This window comes from Moschus berezovskii, chromosome 7 (assembly GCF_049115385.1).
Source record: "Moschus berezovskii isolate FMDL1 chromosome 7, NW_MosBer_1.0, whole genome shotgun sequence".
NCBI lineage: Eukaryota > Metazoa > Chordata > Mammalia > Artiodactyla > Moschidae > Moschus > Moschus berezovskii.
Genome location: NC_142466.1, coordinates 73686224 through 73705802, shown reverse-complemented (window position 1 = coordinate 73705802; position 19579 = coordinate 73686224).

Genomic DNA, 19579 nt, shown 5'->3' with positions numbered 1-19579 from the left:
GGGGAGTATCATTGCTCTACTGTGTTGGTTTCTTTTGTACAACAAAGTGAATCAGATATATGTATACATAAATCTCCTCCCTTTTGACCTCGTCCCCACTACACTTCATCCCACCTATCTAGTTTACACATGGTAGCATATGTATGTCAGTCCCAATGTCCCAATTCATCTCACTCCCCTTCTGTCTGTCCCAAGTCCACATGTCCATTCCCTATGTGTATGTCTGTATTCTTGCCTTGTAAATGGTTCATCTGTACCATTTTTCTAGATTCTACATGTAAGTGGTAATATATACCTTTTTTCTCTTTCTGACTTACTTCACTCCATATCGCAGACTCTAGGTCCATCAAAGTTTCTACCAAAGACCCAATTTCATTCCTTTTTATAGCTGAGTAATATTCCATTGTATGTATATATCACAATTTGTTTATCCATTCATCTGTCAATGGATATTTGTGTTGCTCTCAATTCTTGGCTACTATGAATAATGCTGCTTTGAATATGGGTGTACAATATCTCTTCACAACCCTGTTTTCAGCTATTGTGGGTATATACTTGGAAGTGAAATTGCTGGACTATGTGGTAATTCCTTTTTTAACTACTTGAGAAATCAGCATATTGTTTCAATAGTAGCTACACCATTTTCACCCCCAAGAACAGTGAAAGAATTCCAATTTCTCCACATCCTTGCCAACATTGCTCATTTTCTGTCTTGTTTTTGAAGGTGACTCTTCTAATGGGTGTGAAATATTATCTCTTTGTAGTTTTGGTTTACATTTTTCCTAATTATTGGTGACATTTAATATTTTTTATGTGCTTATTGACCATTTGTGTATCTTCTTTGGAGAAACATCTATTCAAATTCTTTGTCCATGTTTGTGTGTGGGAGTGGTCCATAGGCAAATTCCAAACACTATTTTATTGAAACACAATTTAAGAAGACTGTGAGAGTATGAAAGAGTAATGAGTAAATAATGAACGGAGGGGATCAAGGAGTGGGAAGACATAAATGGAAGGCACACACGGAACGATGGGCTGAGGGTTCCTAGATAGCCTATGCAATAAAGAGTATTGGAGAAAAAAATTCACTGTGCTCAGAAGAGACTGACATTTCTGTAGCCAAGGGGATAAGCAACCACTAAGATCAGTTTTAAACCCATTTAATCACTATCATGAGAGAACCTACTTATACTGCTACTGATAATTTTTTCCCAATAGCCAAGCTCAATCAATCCTAGCATGTGCAACTCTGGGACTCCATTGACCGCTGAAATACACACTTGCCATGGCCTCTGAGTCAGTTCAGTCGCTAAGTTGTGTCTGACTCTTTGTGACCCCATGGACTTCAGCAAACCAGGCTTACCTAACCTTCACTATCTCCTGGAGTTTGCTCAGATTCATGTCCATCGAGTTGGTGATTCTATCTAAACATCTCATCCTCTGTAACCCCCTTCTGCTCCTGCCATCAATTTTTCTCAGCATCAGAGTCTTTTCCAATGAGTCAGCTCTTCACATCAGATGGCCAGAATAGTGAAACTTCAGTTTCAGCATCAGTCCTTGCAATGAGTCAGAGTGGTTGTCTTCTCCAGTGAGTGAGGCCATGAGCTTTAAGTAGGACTCCCAGCTGACTTTATTAAGTATAATTTCACCCCTTGGGTTCAGATGCAGAGTAATGATTGCCTTTGCATCAGATTAAGACATAGTTCTCTTTCAAAGATTAATTGTCATTTATAGAATCATCAATGTCATTCTTTAATACTTCGGATTTTCTTTGAATTCTTTGTATGAGTACTTATCAGTTTCTTGTAATTAGAGGCTAACTTAGGAAGCGTCAGGAGGATCCCCTGGAGTAGGAAATGGCAACTCAATCCAATATTCTCGCCTAGAGAATTCCATGTACAGAGGAGCCTGGTGGGCTATAGTCCATGGGGTCACAAAGAATCAGACATGACTGAGCATGCATGCATGCACATACACACATTAGAAACTGTAGTTACTGTGATTAAGTTGAGAGCTGCCTTTTGGGAAAAAAAAAAGTCAAATAATGCTGCAGTGAAAGTTTTCCTCAAATAGGCAAGCTTACTAATGTTTATAAGGTTAAACACATTCAAACTTAAATAGTGAATAAAAATTGGCAGCTTGGAGACCATTGGTCTTATCTCCTCCCCAGATCACAGCAGGGTCAGTTCTCTCTATTTTTTACTTGGTGAAAGGCTATGTCCATGCAGTTTAACTACACAGCAGTTTACATGCAAACTTGCAGTTAATATTTTTGTTATATTCCCTGATCAGCCTGCATGTAATTTTTAGTCAGATTAAAAACTGATAGAAAATGTCCACAAACCATGATCATCTTAACTGTTGAATTTGTCTTTGTTTCACACATATTTCAGAAATAAACCCTTCCTTTGTATTTATTGGGCTTCCCTGGTGGCTCAGATGGTAAGGAATCTTCCTGCAAAGCAGGAGACCTAGCTTCAATCCCTGAATAGGGAAGATCCGCTGGAGAATGGAATGACTACCCACTCCAGTACCCTTGCCTTGAGAATTCTATGGACAGAGGACCCTTGCAGGCTACAGTCCCAGGGGTTGCAAAGAGTCAGAACTGAGCACACAAACACACCTTTGTTTTTATAGATCTGGAATAGTCCTTGTCTTTTTTTTTTTTTTTTAATGTGGACCATTAAAGTCTTTCTTGAATTTGTAACAATATTGTTTCTGTTGTTTATATTCTGGCTTTTTGGCCATGGCTTCCCTGGTGGCTCACATGGTAAAGAATCTGCCTGCAATGTAGGAGACGTGGTTCAGTCCTTGGGTTGGGAAGATCTGAAAAAGGGAAGGGCTACTCACTCCAGTATTCTTGCCTGGAGAATTCTATGGATAGAGGAGCCTGGTAGTCTACAGTCCATAGGGTTGCAAAGAGTCAGACTTGACTGAGCAGTTAACACTTTCAGGTTTTGGGCCATGCCTGGTTAGGGATCTTAGTTCCCTAACCAGGGATTGAACCTGTGATTTTTGCATTGTAAGTGTGGAGTCTTAACCACTGGACAGACAGAGAAGTCTTAAACTGTTCAATTTCTAATGTTAATTTGCAAATATATCCCAGTTTTTGTAAAAATGCAAAAATTTTGTCTTACATTTCTTTAAGTTTTTAAACATATTCTAGCTCTTAAAAAGTGGAATTGATATGACTTACATGAGCTTCAAGAACACATTCATCTCAATTTATCTCCTCCATCTACCCAGTTTGTGCTCCAAGTCAGCTCTTCTCCTGCATTTTGAGGGGTTCCTAGAATGAGACTAGATGTAGCCATTTAAAGGAGGCTGTGGGGGAGCCCTGCTGAGGAGAAACTAATGCTAATGACTCATCATCCTCCTTAATGAACCCATGTTGCGCTGGCTGAGACACAAAGTAGAGAATGGCTTTGGGGATACAGCAACTGAGGCGAATCCTGAGGGGACCAAGAGGAGACTGTCAGGCAGAGAAGGACACTCTGGAATTCAAAAATATGCATCTAGATGGCTAAAAAATAATTCTGGATGTTTGTACACCAAAAATATCCTGTGGATTTCAGGTGACTCTAATCTAAAGACCAAGCCCATGAAGGAAATTGAAGCCTCTTTCTTGGCCTGTTGTAGGCCAACTTCCAACCCAGAGTGGGACAGCATCCTCCCTTTTTCCATTAACTGCTTTGCCTGGGCCTCTACTGTCCTCTTGTTCTACTACACAGATGAGTTGGGAGCCTGTGCACTTGACAGGGGGCTCCATTAACCTGAGGGCCCCATGAAGTGTGGACAGTGGCCCCTGGCCCTCAGTCAGGATCCAGAAAGCAACACTGTCTCTTTGGAAGCCAAAGGTCCTGTGTTGTGGGGCCCATACTTTCAGTCTCTCCTGGGATCAGAGGTGTACTCTGAGGATCCATTATTTTATAAGGGAGCCAGGTGATTCAGTTAACCCAGGGCAAGCATGTACCTGTTTGATAGCCACATCATGGTCTGGGTAGATCTGTCAGGGCCAGTCAAAGCATATTAGATACTAGGACTCATATTCAGCTTGTCTGCTTCTATGATGTCAGGAGGGGCTGGGACAGAGGAGGCATACAATTTTAAGTTCTTCTCAATAAGACTGTGAACATGACACCCTTGGGGGGATGCTCCATGCTCCAGCCAGCACGGTTCCTGTGACAATTTGCTCTTGTACCTGGGGCCAGTTTTGAGCAGTTAGTCAGCTTCAGAAAGCCTGACTTTCTCCACACATGACTGTGTCTGGGACAGGAACCTGAGCTCACGGGGAGAGTAAGTATGAACAGTTCCTACATGCCAGACTGCCTCTCTCTTTCCAAAAAAAAAAAATTGCACTTAATTCCCACACTGACCTGGAGAGGTCAGGCTGATTGTCTTCTGTTTTATCCCAGAAAATCTAAACTGAGAAAAGTTATGAGACTTGCTTAAGTTGTGCAAACAATAAAAATGGCAAAACCAGGGTTTGTCTGTTCATGCATTCATTCATTTCATAAACCTTACTGAGTGCCTATTAAGTTCTCGGCAATGTTTTGGGCACTGAAAATACAGCAGGGAGTGAACAGTGAACAGTAATAAGTATAACTCTAGCGTTTAGGCTAGTTGTCCATACTGTATATGTAAATTTGTAATTTATCAGTATTCAGACAGTACTGAGGGATATTAAACTGGATGAACTTAACTGAGAGAATGAGTGTTGAGAAGGAGAAGAAGAAGAAGGAAGAGGAAGAGGAGGAGCTGAAAGGTGAGGGGAGGAGAGGAGAGGAGAAGAAAAGGGAGAAGACAGGGAAGAAGAAGATGAGGATCAAGAAGAGGAGGAGGAAGCAGAGGGGAAGATGGGAAAATATCCAAAGCTTGAACCCTGCCCCCCCCCCCAAGTTTAAAGATCCCAGAGATGAGGAGAAAGCAGCACAGAGTATAAAAACAGTGGTCAGGGTGTCAGAAGGAAAGCTGGGAGACGTGTTCTGGAGCCCAAGTTAGGAAAGGGCATCCGAGAAGAGAGTGTGTTCAACAGCCCATATGGTGTTGGTGATTCTAGGAAGATGAGACCTGAGAAGCAATCTTTTGATTTAATAATGCAGAGGTCATTGTGACCTTGACAAGAACAGCTCCAAAAGATGATATTGAATTGAGTTCAAGGGAGAATGAAAGAATGATTAAAAATAATCACATACCTTTCTTGTGTAAGTTTTGCTGTAAAGGAGGAGAGATGTGGGGAGATAGGGCTGGAGCTATGGAGGATGAGGAGAAGAGACTAGAAGGGAATGCAAGTTTGATTTCTTGTTGTATTCTCTCCAGATCAGTGGAAGGGGAAAATGATGCAGACGGAAGGAGAATTCCTGGTGAGTGAGAGAAGAGCCCCAGGTGATTGTGGGGCTGTTCCCAGACAGTCAAAGTCAGCTCACCCACCATAACAGGACAGAAGATAAGTGGGGGCACATGCTATGGTCGGGGGGAGACTTTGGCAATTTTTCATCCAATTAATGTCTATGTTCTTAGAAATCAAGCAATTTGATTCTGGTCTTTCAGTACCAGTAGATGGATTATCCTAATTCAATTTTCCTTTAGAAAAGCTTATTTTGAGGTTCTCAATGATTTGACCATAAATTAAAATCTTCCAAGGTATCAAGTCTATTTGTGATTCTAGTTAGACAATGGAGTTATTTTGTGACATGTGAACATTTATGGTAAACAACTGTATAACATTTTGCTATTTTCATAAGGGAAAAGAGAACTGCTGTTTGTATGATTAAATCAACCCAAGAAAATGGGATTTCCAACTATCTGATATTTGCTTTCTGTTCATACTCAAATGTGACAGCCCCATTTTTCACTCAAATAATGAATTATTATGTACTAGTCTGGATTCTTCAGAGAAATAGAAGCAATCTGATATGTATAGAGAGATTTATTATTAGAAATTGGCTCATGTGGTTATGAAGACTGAGAAGTCCTAAGATTTGCAGTCAGCTAGCTGACAGCCTAGGAGAGCTGACGATAAGGTTCTGGCCCAAGTCCAAAGGCCTGAGAAGCAGAACTGCTGATGGTGTGAGTTATAGCCTCAGCCCAAATCCAAATGCAGGAGAAGACCAATATTCCAGCTTGAAGACAGACAGAGAAAGCAAATTCTCTCTTATTGCATCTTCTTGGTTTTCTATTCAGGTCTTTAATATGTTGGTTGATGCCCACTTACATTGGAAAGGGCAATCAGTTTTATTCAGCCTACCAACCAAATCTAACCTTATCCAGAAACACCCTTACAGATGCATCCAGAATGATATTTAACCAAATATCTGGTCACCAGTGGCCCAGTCAAATTGACACATAAACATGAACATCATAAATTGATACACATGAAAATAAGTATAAAATGCATATTTAAGAGAAACTGATGGCCTTTGTTAAAGGTTGAGGCCATTCAAAGTACAGAAAATCATCAGAATATCATTGGTAAATAATCAGAACATGGAAATGTTCTGTATCTTAATTCCTTGGGTACTCATATAATCTATAACAATATGTGTGTGCATGCTCTTTCGCTAAATCATTTCTAACTCTTTCCCACCTCATGGACTGTAGCCAGCCAGGCTTCTCTGTCCATGGGATTTCCTAGGCCAGGATACTGGAGTGGGTTGCCATTTCCTTCTCTAGGGGATCTTTTCAACCCAGAGATTGAATCCACATCTCCTGCATTGGCAGGCAGATTCTTTACCACTCAGCCACCAGGGAAGCCTATATACAAAGAGGAAGAAAACATCTTTGGAAATTAAGACAAAAAGACCTCTCCTTTTTTGTTAGTTCTCTTTTTCTTTTTGTTGTTAGCTATACCTCGATGCATGTGGGATCTTAGCTATTCAACCAGGGATCAAACCTGTACCCCCTGCAGTGGAAACACAGAGTCTTAACCCCTGGACTGCCAGTGCAGTGCCAAGAAAAAAAGATCTTATGTTAGGAAATGCATTATTTTGTTCAGTTCAGTTCAGTTCAGTTCAGTCGCTCAGTCGTGTCTGACTCTCCGCGACCCCATGAATCACAGCACGCCAGGCCTCCCTGTCCATCACCAACTCCCGGAGTTCACTTAAACCCACGTCCACAGAGTCGGTGATGCCATCCAGCCATCTCATTCTCGGTCGTCCCCTTCTCCTCCAGCCCCCAACCTTTCCCAGCATCAGAGTCTTTTCCAGTGAGTCAACTCGTCGCATATTTTGTTATGGCTGCCATAACAAAATTGCCACAGACCAGACGATTTAAATAACAGAAATTTGTTTTCTCACAGTTCTGGAAGCTGGAAGTCCAAGATCAAAGTGTCAGCAGGTTTGGTTTCTTCTGAGGGCTGTCACAGAAAGATCTGATCCAGGTCCCTCTCTTTGGCTTACATTTGACTCCCTTGTCCCTGCCTTGTCCCTACACGTCCAATCTGTGCCCGCAAGTCCCCATGTCTCTGTGTGTCTGAATTTCTCTTCTTAATAAGAAACTAATCATACTGGATTAAGGCTCACCCTAACAGCCTCAGTTCAGTTCAGTTCAGTTCAGTCGCTCAGTTGTGTCCAACTCTCCGTGACCCCATGAATCACAGCATGCCAGGCCTCCCTGTCCATCACCAACTCCCGGAGGTCACTCAAAGTCATGTCCACAGAGTCGGTGATGCCATCCAGCTATCTCATTCTCCGTCGTCCCCTTCTCCTCCCACCCCCAACCTTTCCCAGCATCAGAGTCTTTTCCAGTGAGTCAACTCGTCACATGAGGTGGCCAAAGTATTGCAGTTTCAGCCTTAGCATCAGTCCCTCCAATGAACATCCAGGATTGATCTCCTTTAGAATGGACTGGTTGGATCTCCTTGCAGTCCAAGGGACTCTCAAGAGTCTTCTCCAACACCACAGTTCAAAAGCATCGATTCTTCAGCGATCAGCTTTCTTCACAGTCCAACTCTCACATCCATACATGACCACAGGAAAAACCATTGCCTTGACTAGACGGACCTTGGTTGGCAAAGTAATGTCTCTGCTTTTTAATATACTATCAAGGTTGGTCATAACTTTCCTTTCAAGGAGCAAATGTCTTTTAATTTCCTGGCTGCAATCAGCATCTGCAGTGATTTTGGAGCCCAAAAAAATAAAGTCTGACACTGTTTCCACTGTTTTTCCATCTATTTCCCATGAAGTGATGGGACCAGATGCCATGATCTTTGTTTTCTGAATGTTGAGCTTCAAGCCAACCTTTTCACTCTCCTCTTTCACTTTCATCAAGAGGCGTTTGAGTTCCTCTTCACTTTCTGCCATAAGGGTAGTGTCATCTGTATATCTGAGGTTATTGATATTTCTCCCGGCAATCTTGATTCCAGCTTGTGCTTCTTCCAGCCCAGCGTTCCTCATGATGTACTCTGCATATAAGTTAAATAAGCAAGGTGACAATATACAGCCTTGACGCACTCCTTTTCCTATTTGGAACCAGTCTGTTGTTCCATGTACAGTTCTGACTATTGCCTCCTGACCTGCATACAGGTTTCTCAAGAGGCAGGTCAGGTGGTCTGGGATTCCCATCTCTTTCAGAATGTTCCACAGTTTATTGTGATCGACACAGTCAAAGGCTTTGGCATAGTCAATGAAGCAGAAATAGATGTTTTTCTGAAACTCTCTTGCTTTCTCCATGATCCAGCGGATGTTGGCAATTTGATCTCTGGTGCCTCTGCCTTTTCTAAAACCTGCTTGAACATCTGGGAGTTCACGGTTTACATACTGCTGAAGCCTGGCTTGGAGAATTTTGAGCATGACTTTACTAGCGTGTGAGATGAGTGCAATTGTGTGGTAGTTTGAGCATTCTTTGGCATTGCCTTTCTTTGGGATTGGAATGAAGACTGACCTCTTCCAGTCCTGTGGCCACTGCTGAGTTTTCCAAATCTGCTGGCATATTGAGTGCAGCACTTTCAGAGCATCATCTTTCAAGATTTGAAATAGTTCAACTGGAATTCCATCACCTCCACTAGCTTTGTTAGTAGTGATGCTTTCTAAGGCCCACTTGACTTCACATTCCAAGATGTCTGGCTCTAGGTCAGTGATCACGTTATCGTGACTATCTTGGTCGTGAAGATCTTTTTTGTACAGTTCTTCTGTGTATTCCTGCCACCTCTTCTTAATATCTTCTGCTTCTGTTAAGTCCATACCATTTCTGTCCTTTATCGAGCCCATCTTTGCATGAAATGTTCCTTTGGAATCTCTAATTTTCTTGAAGAGATCTCTTGTTTTTCCTAGTCTGTTGTTTTCCTCTATTTCTTTGCATTGATCACTGAGGAAGTCTGAAATTATAATCACAGGAAACTAGCTGATCTGATCACATGGACCACAGCCGAATGTGGTCCACTGGAGAAGGGAATGGCAAACTACTACAGTATACTTGCCTTGAGAACCCCATAAATGCCGGCCCCGGCAGCGCAGATGGGAGAGACGCCGGCCGCGGCGCAATGAATCACACAAATAGGTGCGGCCGTGAGGAGCTACCCCACACCTGAGGCCAGGGCCGGCAGCCGAGAGGAGCTGCCCCACGTCCAACAGGCGGTGGCTGCGCGGGAGCAGGAGGGCCGAGAGGAGCTACTCCACGTTCAAGGTCAGGAGGGGCGGCCTTGAGGAGATACCCCTCATCCAAGGTAAGGTACAGCGGCTGCACTTTGCTGGAGCGGCTGTGAAGAGATTTTCCACAACCAAGGTAAGAGAAACCCAAATAAGACGGTAGGTATTGCGAGGGGGCATCAGAGGGCAGACAAACTAACAGCCTCATTTTAATTTAATTACCTCTTTACAGTCCCTTTCTCCAACTATAGTGACATTCTAAAGTACTTGGGGTTAGAACTTCAACATATGAACTCAGAAAGAGGCAGTATGCAATTCAGGCAACTACAGAAAGTTTTGGAGAAGGAAATGGCAGCCCACTTCAGTATTCTTGCCTGGGAAATCCTATTGGCAGAGGAACCTGGCAGTCTATAGTCCATAGGGTCCCAAAGAGTTGGACATGACTGAACGACTAACACTTTCACAGAAAGTTTACTGACTCTATGATTTGGGGTTATTAATTTCTGATGGTCAATGACTTTGATGGTATTCCCAAACAATCTCCACTTCACAGTTACAAAATATTTAAAATACAATTTACCATATCATAACTTTCAAAATTGTTCTTCCTACATTTCTCCATTAGTTCTTGAGTTCACCAGGAGAATGATGGAAATGCCTATTTCAGACCAGATTTGTAACTCAGGCTTCCCTAGTGGCTCATATGGCAGAGAATCTGCTCACAATGCAGGAGACCTGGATTTGATCCCTGGGTCAGGAAGATCTCCTGGAGGAGGGCATGGCAACCCACTCCAGTATTCTTGTCCAGAAAATTCCATGGACAGAAGAGCCTGGAAGGCTCCATGGGGTCACAAAGAGTCAGACACAACTGGGCAACTAACACTTTCACTTTAGTAACTCAAGTTTCAGTGAGCTCATTACTGTGTCATGCACAGTTTTTAGATATTCCCTCCAAATTTTCACACTCCAAAAGGCAGAGTCTAGTTCCCCTCCCCTTGAATGTGGGATGGACTTAGTGACTCACAAGAAACAAGCATAGAATGGCAGAATTGATAATGTGTGATTAAGTCCAAAGGACAGTGCTGCTTCCTTCTTTTATTTCTTGGATTGTCCACTATACCATTTTGAGCTCTCAAACAACCCTATGGGTGCTATTTTGGAAGATAAATGAAGAGCATGCATCAAGGCATAGGAATCATGAGCCCTGTTGAATGAATAACATGAAAACTGAGAATTGACTGTTGGCTTTGCACATGTGACTTGATAATTGGTGATTTGACAAGAGTAGTTTTGGTGGCAATGGCAAGCCACTCCAGTACTCTTGCCTGGAAAATCCCATGGATGGAGGAGCCTGGAAGGCTGCAGTCCGTGGGGTCGCTAGGGGTCGGACACGACTGAATGACTTCACTTTCACTTTTCACTTTCACACATTGGAGAAGGAAATGGCAACCCACTCCAGTGTTCTTGCCTGGAGAATCCCAGGGACGGGGGAGCCTGGTGGGCTTCCGTCTATGGGGTCACACAGAGTCGGACACAACTGAAGTGACTTAGCAGCAGCAGCAGCAGCAGCAGTTTTGGTGGAATGTCAAAAGTGATTGGAGTGGATTTAAGAGAATATGGACAGAGAAGATTCAGAAAGAGTGAGTACAGAAAATCCTTTCAGGAAATTTTGGTGCAGAGAGGAGCAAAGTAGTCCATAGCTGGCTGAGGAAATGGGCCAAAAGAAGGTTTTATTTATTTATTGTCAGATGATAATAAACTTGGATGATATTAGAAATAATTCAAGGAAAAGTGAAAAATTGAGAAGGAGAGGAGATCCTTGATGAATCTTTGCCCTTAATTAGGTGCATGGAGAGATAGATCATCCTGTTATAAGGTGAGAAAGCCCAGTGTACAGAGGCAGATATTGGTGGACAGTTAAATACAAAAGGGGTAGCTTATGGAAATTCTCTACTGGTTTCTTCATGTTTCTAGTGAAGTGAAAGGCAAGGAAAAGAATAAGCTGAAAGTGAGGTTCATAAAGAGATTCTAGAGGTTAGAACAGTGAAAATGAAAGTGAATGTGCTAGTCTTTTAGTTGTGTCTGACTCTTTGCGACCCCATGGACTGTAGCCCACCAGGCTTCTCTCTCTACGGAATTCTCCAGGCAAGAATATTGGAATGAGTTGCAATTCCTTCCTCCAGAGGATCTTCCAGACCTAAGGATCGAACCTGGGTCTCCCCGATTGCAGGAAGACTCTTTACCAGGGAAAGAATCTGAGCCACCAGGGAAGCTCTAGAAGAGTAAGGGAAGGTTTAAAATGTGGTTGGACCTAGACTGTCACAGCAAGTAGTCAGATAGAGAAAAAACAAATATCATATGTTCACACATATATGTAGAATCTAGAAAAATGATACAGATGAATCTATTTGCAAAGTAGAAATCAGTTCATTTCAGTTCAATCGCTCAGTCATGTCTGACTCTTTGCGACCCCATGGACTGCGGCACACCAGGCCTCCCTGTACATCACCAATTCCCGGAGTTTACTCAAACTCATGTCCATTGAGTTGGTGATGCCATCCAACCATCTCATCCTCTGTCATACCCTTCTCCTCCTGCCTTCAATGTTTCCCAGCATCAGGGTCTTTTCAAATGAGTCAGTTCTTCACATCAGGTGGCCAAAGTATTGGAGTTTCAGCTTCTAATGAACATTCAGGACTGATTTCCTTTAGGATGGACAAGTTGGATCTCCTTGCAGTTCAAGGGACTCTCAAGAGTCTTCTCCAACACCACAGTTCAAAAGCATCTTTGGCGGTCAGCTTTCTTTATAGTTCAACTCTCACATCCATACATGACCACTGGAAAAACCATAGCCTTGACTAGGGAAGATCCCCTGGAGGAGGGCATGGCTACCCAGTCCAGTATTTTTGCCTGGAGGATCCCATGAACTGAGGAGTCTGCCAGACTACAGTCCATAGGATCACAAAGAGTTGGACAAAACTGAAGCGACTTAGCATGAATGCACATGGTACTGTCAGTTGAGTGCTAGAAAATGAAAGAGGAAGAAGACTGCATGTACTGGATGGGGCCACAGACTGTGGGATTTAGGAGGAGGGGTGATGAAGAGGAGACAGCAACAAGGCAGCAACAGAAGCTAAATAGAATTAGGGAATTGATCACTAAAGAAAATGCAGTGGTAGATATACTTGCCTAGTAATTTAGCTAAAGATGCTTAATTCTATTATTTGGGTAAATATTTGGGGGTGAATGTGTTTAATTTCTCCTTTAAAATGTTTACAGACATAATAAAGAACAAAGAACTGACTTCTAAACTTCTGAATCTAGAATTCAAAGAAGCAAACTGTTTTGAATGCTCATAAAATGGCTCAATAAAAGACAGAAATGGTAGGGACCTAACAGAAGCAGAAGATATTAAGAAGAGGTGACAAGAATACACAGAAGAACTGTGCAAAAAAGATCTTCATGACCCAGATAGTCATGATGGTGTGATCACTCACCTAGAGCCAGACATCCTGGAATGTGAAGTCAAGTGGGCCTTAGGAAGCATCACTACAAACAAAGCTAGTGGAGGTGATGGAATTCCAGTTGAGCTATTTCAAATCTTGAAAGATGATGCTGTGAAAGTGCTGCACTCAATATGCCAGCAAATTTGGAAAACTCAGCAGTGGCCACAGGACTGAAAAAGGTCAGTCTTCATTCCAGTCCCAAAGAAAGGCAATGCCAAAGAATGTTCAAACTATCACACAATTGCACTCATCTCACAAGCTAGCACAGTAATTCTCAAAATTCTCCAAGCAAGGCTTAAGCAATACATGAACTGTGAACTTCCAGATGTTCAAGCTGGTTTTACAAAAGGCAGAGGCACCAGAGATCAAATAGCCAACACCTGCTGGATCATGGAAAAAGCAAGAAGAGTTCCAGGAAAACATCTATTTCTGCTTTATTGACTATGCTAAAGCCTTTGACTGTGTGGATCATAATAAACTGGAAAATTCTGAAAGAGATGGGAATACCATACCACCTGACCTGCCTCTTGAGAAACCTGTATGCAAATCAGGAGGCAACAGTTAGAACTGGACATGGAACAACAGACTGGTTCCAAATAGGAAAAGGAGTACGTCAAGGTTGTATATTGTCACCCTGCTCATTTAATTTCTATGCAGAGTACATCATGAGAAATGCCGGGCTGGCAGAATCACAATCTGGAATCAAGATTGCTGGGAGATATATCAATAACCTCAGATATGCAGATGACACCACCCTTATGGCAGAAAATGAAGAAGAACTAAAGAGCCTCTTGATGAAAGTGAAAGAGGAGAGTGAAAACATTGCCTTAAAGCTCAACATTCAGAAAACTAAGATCATGGCATCCGGTCCCATCACTTCATGGCAAACAGTGGTTGACTTTATTTTGGGGGGCTCTAAAATCACTGCAGCCATGAAATTAAAAGACGCTTACTCCTTGGAAGGAAAGTTATGACCAACCTAGACAACATATTAAAAAACAGAGACATTACTTTGTCAACAAAAGTCCATCTAGTCAAGGCTATGATTTTTCCAGTAGTCATGTATGGATGTGAGAGTTGGACTATAAAGAAAACTGTACACCTGGGGCGGATTCATGTCAATGTATGGCAAAACCAACCAATATAATATTGTAAAATAATTAGCCTCCAATAAAAAAAAAAGTTAAAAAAAGAAAGCTGAGTGCTGAAGAATTGATGCTTTTGAACTATGGTGTTGGAGAAGACTCTTGAGAGTCCTTTGGACTGCAAGGAGATCCAATCAGTCCATTCTAAAGGAGATCAGTCCTGGGTGTTCATTGGTAGGACTGATTTTGAAGATGAAACTCCAATATTTTGGCCACCTGACGTGAAGAGCTGACTCATTTGAAAAGACCCTGATGCTGGGAAAGATTGAGGGCAGGAGGAGAAGGGGACGACAGAAGATGAAATGGTTGGATGAAATCACCAACTCAATGGACATGCATTTGGGTGGACTCCGGGAGTTGGCATTGACAGGGAGGCCTGGTGTGCTGTGGTTCATGGAGTCGCAGAGAGCTGGGCACGACTGAGCGACGAACTGAACTGAAAATGGCCATTCTTACCCAGAGGATTCTGGGAGGCAGAGTGAGTCTTTAAGGTCATTGGAGTTTTTGCGAGCATTGTGACATAATCAGGAAGGACCCTTAAGGCTCAGAGTCAAGAGTTGCTATTAAGAACTGTTGAGTATTTCTTATTTGAGCATCTATCAAGTTTATCCTTTCTAATGTTTGACTTTTTAGAGAAGGATGCAAGGTGACTCAGCTCATCTGAGTCAAGTTCCTACTTGAATGCACATCTACCAATGGCTGGGTTTTTTGCTCATTGGCTACTTCCTAACTCACCAGATAACTTTTTTGCATAGCAAGTTCATAAGTAGATCAGGCTCCTTACAATCTGCCCCAAACATGGATATCACCTTACAGACTGCAGAGGCCAATAGATCTTTGTGAGATGTGCAATGTCCCTCTACTTACCCCCAATATAGATCCTTTCACTAACAGCCTCTATGATGCTTTATCATCCAAAAGGGATTTTCCAAAAGGGAATTTAACATCGCTGACTATGAGGACTAAAGACACCAAAAAGAAATCAAAGCCAAGACATGGAAACTACTTAAATATCCCTTGCAGAGGAATGGATAAAGAAGATGAGGTACATATGTATAACGAAATATTACTCAGCCATTAAAAAGAATTTAAAAATGTCCTTTGCACCAATGTGGATGGATCCAGACTTTGTCCTACTGAGTAAAGTAAGTCAGACAGAGAAGGAGAAATATTATATGGTATTGCTTATATGCAGAAGCTAAAGAAATGGTACAAATGAACATATTTAAGAAGCAGAAGCAGACTCATAGACTTAGAGATTGAACCTATGGTTACCAGGGGGGAAAGAAAGAGGGAGGGATATTGGGGAGTTCAGGATTGACATGGACACACTGCTATATTTGGAATGGATGGCCAACAGGGACCTAATTTGTAGCACAGGAAACTGCTCAGTATTATGTGGCAGCCTAGATAGGAGGGGAGTTTGAGAAAGAATGGATGCATGTATGTGTGTGACTGAAACACTTTGCTGTACATCTCATATTAGCCTCAGTTCAGTTCAGTTGCTCAGTTGTGTCTGACTCTTTGCGACCCCATGAATCACAGCATGCCAAGCCTCCCTGTCCATCACCAACTCCCGGAGTTCACTTAAACTCATGTCCATCGAGTCGGTGATGCCATCCAGCCATCTCATTCTCTGTCATCCCCTTCTCCTCCCGCCCCCAATCCCTCCCAGCATCAGAGTCTTTTCCAGTGAGTCAACTCTTCACATGAAGTGGCCAAAGTATTGGAGTTTCAGCTTTAGTATCAGTCCTTCCAATGAACACCCAGGATTGATCTCCTTTGGAATGGACTGGTTGGATCACCTTGCAATCCAAGGGACCCTCAAGAGCCTTCTCCAACACCACAGTTCAAAAGCATCAATTCTTCGGCGATCAACTTTCTTCACAGTCCAACTCTCACATCCATACATGACCACTGGAAAAACCATAGCCATGACTTGACAGACCTTTGTTGGCAAAGTAATGTCTCTGCTTTTTAATATACTATCTAGGTTGGTCATAACTTTCCTTCCAAGGAGTAAGCGTCTTTTAATTTCATGGCTGCAATCAGCATCCACAGTGATTTTGGAGCCCAAAAAAATAAAGTCTGACACTGTTTCCACTGTTTCCCCATCTATTTCCCATGAAGTGATGGGACCAGATGCCACGATCTTTGTTTTCTGAATGTTGAGCTTCAAGCCAACTTTTTCACTCTCCTCTTTCACTTTCATCAAGAGGCCTTTGAGTTCCTCTTCACTTTCTGCCATAAGGGTGGTGTCACCTGCATATCTAAGGTGATTGATATTTCTCCCGGCAATCTTGATTCCAGCTTGTGCTTCCTCCAGCCCAGCATTTCTCTTGATGTACTCTGCATAGAAGTTAAATAAGCAGGGTGACAATATACAACCTTGACGTACTCCTTTTCCTGTTTGGAACCAGTCTGTTGTTCCATGTACAGTTCTGACTGTTGCTTCCTGACCTGCATACAGGTTTCTCAAGAGGCAGGTCAGGTGGTCTGGGATTCCCATCTCTTTCAGAATGTTCCACAATTTATTGTCATCCACACAGTCAAAGGCTTTGGCATAGTCAATGAAGCAGAAATAGATGTTTTTCTGGAACTCTCTTGCTTTCTCCATGATCCAGCGGATGTTGGCAATTTGATCTCTGGTGCCTCTGCCTTTTCTAAAACCTGCTTGAACATCTGGAATTTCACGGTTCACATATTGCTGAAGCTTGGTTTGGAGAATTTTGAGCATGACTTTATTAGCATGTGAGATGAGCGCAATTGTGTGGTAGTTTGAGCATTCTTTGGCATTGCCTTTCTTTTGGATTGGAATGAAGACTGACCTTTTCCAGTACTGTGGCCACAGTTGAGTTTTCCAAATTTGCTGGCATATTGAGTGCAGCACTTTCACAGCATTATCTTTCAGAATTTGAAATAACTCAACTGGAGTCCCATCACCTCCACTAGCTTTTTTTGTAGTGATGCTTCCTAAGGCCCACTTGACTTCACATTCCAAGATATCTGGCTCTAGGTCAGTGATCACGCCATCATGATTATCTTGGTCATGAAGATCTTTTTTGCACAGTTCTTCTGTGTATTCTTGCCACCTCTTCTTAATATCTTCTGCTTCTGTTAGGTCCACACCATTTCTGTCCTTTATCGAGCCCATCTTTGCATGAAATGTTCCCTTGGAATCTCTAATCTTCTTGAAGAGATCTCTTGTTTTTCCTATTCTGTTGTTTTCCTCTATTTCTTTGTACTGATCACTGAGGAAGGCTTTCTTATCTCTCCTTGCTATACTTTGGAACTCTGCATTCACATGCTTGTATCTTTCCTTTTCTCCTTTGCTTTTCGCTTCTCTTTTTTTCACAGCTTTTTGTAAGCCCTCCTCAGACAGCCATTTTGCTTTTTTGCATTTCTTTTCCATGGGGATGGTCTTGGTCCCTGTCTCCTGATATTAGCTTAGCCTTGTTAATCAACTATATTCCAATATAAAATAAAAAGTTAAAGAAAAATTGAATATCTATTTTCGGATAAAGAGACTGTGGGTGAGAATGAGCTGCAGCCCGAGAGAAAAGACAGCAGAAAGAGTATGTAACCACCGCAATTGCACTCCTCTGTTTATCCACAGCAGGTACCTGGGTTGGTTTTCCTACAGTTTGCAGTCCTGACTGTCAATCTCACCTTATTTGCATATGGGTTCCCGGAAGAGTATTAGCTTTCTCTAAATAATGCAACAAAGTATCTTATAATCTTTTATCTAAGCTTCAGACTGTGTTTTACTATCGTAAAGGCCCAGAGTTCCTATAAAATCTGGTTAGCGCTGTGTATATTAGGCATCAGTGCTGACTGTTTTTCTTATTAACAAAACAAAAGATAAACTAAACTAAAAGCCACAAGTTACCAGCAGCTGCGCTGTAAGAAACTAAGATGGAAAAGTAAGTTTTCTCCTCCCCAGGGGTCAGCTTTACCTCATTTCTTTTACCAGATTTGTCTTGTTCTGCATGGATCTCATGATTTTCCCTACCTCTGCTTTCCAAAATTTGATCTGACTCATATTCACAGGTCCCTTGTTTCACCTAAAATACAGGTGATATGAGTTACTATAGTTCAATGCTTTATGAATTTGGAGCTGGCTTGATTCCTCAGTTACTCAAAGGCCAGTCAACCTTTGGGAAACAGTTTGTGGTTCTCCAAGAAAGCAAACATAGACATACTATATGATCCACCAGTTCCACTCCTAAGTTATACTCAAAAGGATTGAAAACACAATTCCACAAAAAACTTGTTCACAAATGATCATAGAAGTATTATTCATAGTAACCAAAAAGTGGAAATATCTCAAATGTTCATTAACTAATGATTAAGAAAAATGTAGTATTAATATATCTGTACATTGGAATAAAATCATAGCAAGAAAGGATGAAGTACTGGTACATGTTACAGCATGGTTGAATCTTGAAAAAATTATTATTAGTGAAAAAAGCCCAATCACAAAAGACTACTTTTTGAATGATTCCATTTATATGAATTATCTTGGCTAGACACATATAGAGACAGGAAGTAAAATAATGTTATGTAAGGGCCTAGAGGGAAGTAGAATTGGGAGTAACTACTAATAGGAGATCCAACCAGTCCATTCTAAAGGAGATCAATCCTGGGTGTTCATTGGAAGGACTGATGCTAAAGCTGAAACTCCAATACTTTGGCCACCTCATGCGACGAGTTGACTCACTGGAAAAGACTCTGATGCTGGGAAAGGTTGGGGGCGGGAGGAGAAGGGGACGACAGAGAATGAGATGGCTGGATGGCATCACCAACTCTGTGGACATGAGTTTGAGTGAACTCTGGGAGTTGGTGATGGACAGGGAGGCTTGGCGTGCTGTGATTCATGGGGTCGCGGAGAGTCGGACACAACTGAGCGACTGAACTGAACTGAACTGAACTGAATTAATGGGTATGGGCTTCCCTGGTAGCTCAGTGGTAAAGAATCTTCCTGACAATGCAGTAGATGTGGGTTCAACCCCTGGATCGGGAGAAGATGCAGATTTCAACCCTGGAGAAGGAAACGGCAATGCACCCCAGTAATCTTGCCTGGGAAATCCCCTGGACAGAGGGGCCTGGTAGGCGACAGTCCATGGAGTTGCAAAAGATTCAGACATGACTTATTGACTAAACAGGAACTAAAGGGTGCAGGATTTCTTCTTGAGGGAACTAAACTCTTTTAAAATTAAATTGTAGTGATAATTGCTCAACCTTATGAATATACTAAAAAATATTGAACTGGGCACTTCAATGGGTAAATTGCATGACATGTGAATTGTATCTTAAAATATACACACTGAGAACTTTGATATGC